The sequence below is a fragment of the Pempheris klunzingeri genome, chromosome 12 (assembly GCF_042242105.1).
Source record: "Pempheris klunzingeri isolate RE-2024b chromosome 12, fPemKlu1.hap1, whole genome shotgun sequence".
Classification (NCBI taxonomy): domain Eukaryota; kingdom Metazoa; phylum Chordata; class Actinopteri; order Acropomatiformes; family Pempheridae; genus Pempheris; species Pempheris klunzingeri.
Window position 1 is genome coordinate 26,737,076 of NC_092023.1, and position 6,000 is coordinate 26,743,075.

The following is a 6,000-nucleotide window of genomic DNA, read 5'->3' on the forward strand; positions in this document are numbered from 1 at the left end:
TAAGTGTCTGTTTAGCTGCTTTCTACCCTTTGACTCCTGTTAAAGCTGTTAAGTTCTGATGTTTGATATTAGTAGTGAACTAAAAGGACAGTTTGGGATATGAGGTCACTAAGGCCATATGTTATATTTATATAATTTTCTTTAAGGAGCTGATCATGTTCTTCCTCTCAGATGTGGCAGTAGCAGATGTCCAACAGGAGAAAGCTGCTCTTCCAGCCTCAGGTCAGTGTCTGGCACTCTACTCTTATTGATCTTTACAGACTCCTGAACACTGAACATATTTACAGCATCATGTTCTGACCTCGCTTTAGATGACACAGCAAACATTGCGCTGGAGAATCTAACGAAGGCCAACGTACCACGTAAGCTCATTCAAGAAGCAATACACAGTAACAGTAATAACATTAAACACAGTGTTGTAGTGACTCTAAATTGTCCGTAGGTGTGAGTGTGAGCCTGAATGGTCGTCTGTCTCTATGTGTCGGCCAGGCTGTAACCAACCTGCAGATTTGACATATTGGAAATAAGCAACTATCTTTTTTGACATTTGAGAATAAAGACTGGATGCAGAGGAAACGGCTTTGTCCAGAAAACAAAAAGAAAAATTAGAAATGAATCGATAAAGCTCACTTAATAACACTCTTTATCTTGTTTCAATCTGTACACAAGCAACATTTTCTAGACTTTGGACAAAAGCCAGGCTGATGCTTTCTCCTGCTCCTTGTCTCTATTCTAAGCTAAGCTAAACTAATACTTCTGGCTCTATCCTCAAATGTGTTGAACAGACATGACAGTGGTGTCAAACTCCAGCAAACAAACAGATAATAAACATTAGCATGCCTCCGTTGACTGATGCCTAACTGTACATTCTGTGTCAAAATAAAGGTTAAATGTTACATTTAACTGTTTAGAGGGAGCATCTTCAAATTGTCCTCAAGGATGGCAACCATACCAGGACAACTTGTCATGATCCTGCTGTCTTTTTCCCTCTTGTGTGTTTTGTCTCCCCCTGTCTGTCACCGGAGTGGAATCAGGAGGGTCATCTTTCCACACACCTGCAGTAATCACTCACCTGGTCCTCATCAGCAATCTAGCCTCTACTCCTCCCCAGTCTTTTTAAGCCCAGTTCACTCTCTCCCTCACTGCCAGAATCTCAGTTTCCCTCGTGGTTACATACGGCTCCTTGTATCACTATTCCCTAGCGTTTGCCTTTTTGCTTCCTTCCCTCATCCCGGCCATGGCTCACCAAGGAGCCCTCCTGGGTCACCATGACTCCATGATTCGGACTTTGTTCGAGTCCAACCAGGCCATTTCCCAGCAACTATCCACATTAGCTTCTCAGTTCTCTACCCTTCTCTCCCTACAGTCCCCCGCCGCTCCGTCATCACCCTCGGAGACCCCCAGCCCTGTGACTGCCCCGCCGCAGCAGGATATTGGTGCTTCCCCTCCTGAGCCCTTCTCCGGACAGAGTCACCAGTATCGGGGCTTCCTTTTTCAGTGTGAGATGGTGTTTAAACTCAAGCCGGCATCTTTCTCCTCCGATGCAGCCAAGATCCACTACATCCTTGGTCTGTTAAGAGGTAAAGCACTAGTCTGGGCAGAGGCTAGGTTTGCTCGCTGTGTACTTGAGGGTGTGTCTTTTAAGGCCTTCCTGGAGGAATTTAAACTTGTGTTTGATCACCCTGACTATCAAGCGAACTCATCTATGCAGCTTGTTAACCTCTCTCAGGGACGTCGCCCCTTCTCTGACTACGCTTTGGAGTTCAGGACCCTGGCCGCCGAGGTGGACTGGACGGAGGACGCACTCCGAGCTGTCTTCCTCAACGGCTTAAGCAGGTCACTGAGGGATGAGCTGTCTGCTAGGGACGAACCCGAGGATTTAGATGAACTAATTGGGCTGGCTTTCCGCCTGGACGGTCGGTTTAGGGCTCGCTCCCAGTGGAGTTCCCTTCCTGCTCCGGACCGCACCAATTCCCTTCTACTTCCTGGCGCCTGCTATTCCTATACGTGCACTCCACAAGCTCCCGAGGAACCCATGCTGTTGGGAAGGACCAGGCTGACTGAAGAGGAACACCGCAGACGCTTGAGCTCGGGTGAGTGCCTCTACTGCGGTCAGTTTAGACATTTTGGCTCATTGTGCCCGGTGCGGCCAAAAGACCGGGCCTGCCAGTAAATCTGGGAGTACTGGTGGGCCATGCAGCATCCGACGGGACTAGGCCTCCCAGGTTTCTTATTCCAGCTACTCTCTGTGCCCAATCACGGAATCTCTCCCTGGCAGCGTTGGTGGACTCTGGAGCTGAGGAGAATTTTTTTTGGACATCCAAGTGGCCCCGGAACACTCAGGCCATTGACGGTAGGAGTTTAGGAAGGGTCACACAGCGCACGTTGCCCGTTACACTGGTGATATCTGGGAATCATCGGGAAACTATTTAATTCATGCTCATATCCACCCCTAATACACCTGTCATAACCCTAACCTAACCTACTAGTTCCTGAGGACTACCTGGACCTCGCGGAAGCCTTCAGTAAAAGTAAGGCACTTTCCCTACCACCTCACCGCCCATATGACTGCGCTATTGACCTGGTTCCAGGAGCAGCATTCCCTTCCAGCCGCCTATACAATCTGTCCAAACCCGAGCAGGAGGCCATGGAAAAATACATGAATGAGTCTCTGGCTGCTGGAATTATTCGGCCCTCTACGTCTCCACTCGGGGCAGGGTTTTTCTTTGTCGACAAGAAGGATTTGTCCCTGCATCCCTGCATCGATTTCAGGGGGTTAAATGTCATAACCATTAAGAACAAATACCCTCTGCCCCTCATTGATTCGGCTTTCACTCCTCTACAGGGCGCTACCGTCTTCACCAAACTGGATCTTCGTAATGCCTACCACTTGGTGCGAGTACGTGAGGGTGACGAGTGGAAAACTGCATTCAATACACCCCTGGGCAATTTTGAATACCTCGTCATGCCCTTTGGATTGACCAACGCCCCTGCCGTCTTTCAAGCTCTGATCAACGACGTTCTGAGGGATTTCCTAAACCGGTTTGTCTTTGTCTACCTGGATGACATTCTGATTTTTTTCCCAGACGCTCCAGGAGCATCGGGAACATGTCCGGTTGGTTCTCCAGAGACTACTGGAGAACAAGCTCTATGTAAAGGCTGAGAAATGTTCATTTCATGCCTCCCAGGTGTCCTTCCTTCCAGCTGCTGCATGTTGCCAATTGTGGCAACCAGTTCCTTCCATGGATTGTTTACAATGGCATACATATCACCTTACCTCTCTGGTAAGGCAAGTGTCTTGATGATTGAATAGTTTTGTTTTTCAGATGCTCTGTGCAGATAGAAAATAAATATGAGTTTCGTAAATGTTCCTACTGTCATTATTTTGTGTGTTATGCTTTGTACTGAGACTGTATTCTCCACTGTGTGAGAATCATAAAGCCACAATATGAAAACAGCTGAAGTGGGTTTGCATTATTTCATATTTTTTCAGGAATACAAGTGCAGATGTTTCTGAACACTGGCCCTAATCGACATCTTACACTGGTGACCCACCAAACCAAAACCCCTCACACATTTGAATATTTTGGAATGAAAATGAATGACTAGTCATACTTTACTCTCAATATTTTTGATTAAATACACAACAAAGGGTTAGGGTTAGGGTTTGATTAAAGCACAAGTATTTATAACTGTGCACAAGAAAATGTTTGAGCAAGTGTTCCTTAATTTTATTTTATTTTTTCTTTGTACTGTTTTCTTGATTTTATGAATTCTTTCTATTTCTTTTTTTTTTTTATTGTAAATCATCTCTAATGACTTATGTTGGTGTTCACATTATTTTTTAGTTGATTTTGTTATTTGATGTTTGTCTGTCTTGTTGTTAAATGTCATGCCAGTAAAGCCTGTTGAAGTGAATTGAACTTAACTGGAAACAGTTTACCAGTTGTCATGGTAATGTTTTTTTTTAAATAGATTTGTGTTTCTTTGTTTGAAACTCAGAATTCTATTTTGGCTTTGATATCCCGGAACTCCGTGATGTCATTGATGATGACATCTTGAAAAAGTCTATAAGTAAAGCTGGTCAGACACCTTCTGTTACCTTCAGAGTGAGAGCCAGAGCGTACAACTATACTGTGTTTGGAAAGGATTTGGAAGCATTTCACGCCATAAATGTCTTCCCCAACTTCTACTTCGACCTTAGTTACAAAGAAATCTACGATGGTGGAGAACAACGACACACCTTGTCTGCTGGACAGGAGCCTTTGGGACCTGTTTAACGAAACTAGAGCGCCATTGAGTCTTAATGAAATTCGCCCTGTGATGCAGCAGCTATTCGTAGCACTTGACGCCCTGAAAGATATCGGCATCTTACATGGGGACCTGAAACCTGACAACATAATGCTTGTCAACCACAAGGATCAGCCGTTCAGGGTGAAGCTCATCGACTTCGGTCTGGCAATTCCAGTCCTCGGATTTTACACTGGGATGATCGTACAGGCTGAACCATACAGGGCTCCAGAGTTGACCCTGGGCCTTCCCCTGTCCGAGGCTATTGACATGTGGTCAGTGGGATGCGTCATGTCCTTCCTGTACTTTGGTTGTAACATCTTCGGTGGAGACTGTGACTATCATAGGATGAAAGCTATGATACACATGCTGGGTCAACCAGAAGACCTCCTGCTGAGTGCTGGCAAGAACACCTCATCGTTTTTCAGCAGAGAGGAGGGCTCCAGCAGTCCAGGGTGGAGACTGAAGTCACCAGAGGAGTACAAGCAGGCCACTGGTAACGAGCCTGACGTTGAGTGGGAGTTTTTCCAGCAGACAGGAAATCTGGAGTATGAAGTGAAGAATTTCCCAGAGAAAAGCAGCGCTCTTGAATATGAGGATAGGATGGCATTTTTAAGCCTCCTAAAATCGATTCTGCAAATGGACGCTGGAAAGAGAATCACACCCAGGGAAGCCCTAGCACACCCTTTCATCACAATGGCTCACCTGGCTGAGACCATCTCGTATGCAAATGCTGGCCTTCAGCTCATGACCGTTACCCTCTCCCACAGTTTGGATGAGTCAGATAATCCTCTCTCCGACACTGAGGGTTACAGTGGTACCAATGCTGATGTTGACACTTCCCGTAACCAAGATGCAGTACCAGCCACCAGTTGCATCTTTAATGGCCATTCATTAATTCCAAGTTCCAGTGACAAAGACACTATAATATCAGCCAGCAGTGTCTCCTCAGGTGACAGCTCTTCCACTTGGTCCAGTGACGAAGGCTGGGACAGCGAGCCAGTAGGAGACATTGCTACTGCCACTGAGGAAGACTCAGGTGCTGCTATTCCTCGCAATGACAGCCCTACAAACATGGAGGAGAACAACGACACACCTTATGAACCATTTCAGGTCCAGAGGTCTGATATCCTCCCCGGCGAGTCCACCCGCTACGTGGTGATGGACTTTATAGGTGAGGGAAGTTTTGGCATAGTTGCCAAGTGTGTTGATATGACAACAAACAACTTGGTGGCAGTTAAGATCCTCAGCGACATTGATGACTGCAGCTGGGAATTGGAGATGCTGAAAGCAATCAGCACTCTTGACCCAGAAAAGACAAACATCGTAAGATTCATTGACAGTTTCACGTACCACAGCTTCTCCTGCCTGGCCTTTGAGATGCTGGACAGGAGCCTTTGGGACCTACTGGACGAAACTAGAAAGCCATTGGATCTTAATGAAATTCGCACTGTGATGCAGCAGCTATTTGTAACATTTGACGCCCTGAAAGATATCGCCATCGTACATGCGGACCTAAAACCTGACAACATAATGCTTGTCAACCACAGGGCTCAGCCGTTCAGGGTGAAGCTCATCGACTTCGGTGCGGCCCTTCCAGTCAGAAAATTAGACACTGGCATGACCATACAGGTTCCACCATACAGGGCTCCAGAGGTGACCCTGGGCCTTCCCCTGTCTGAGGCTGTTGACATGTGGTCAGTGGGATGC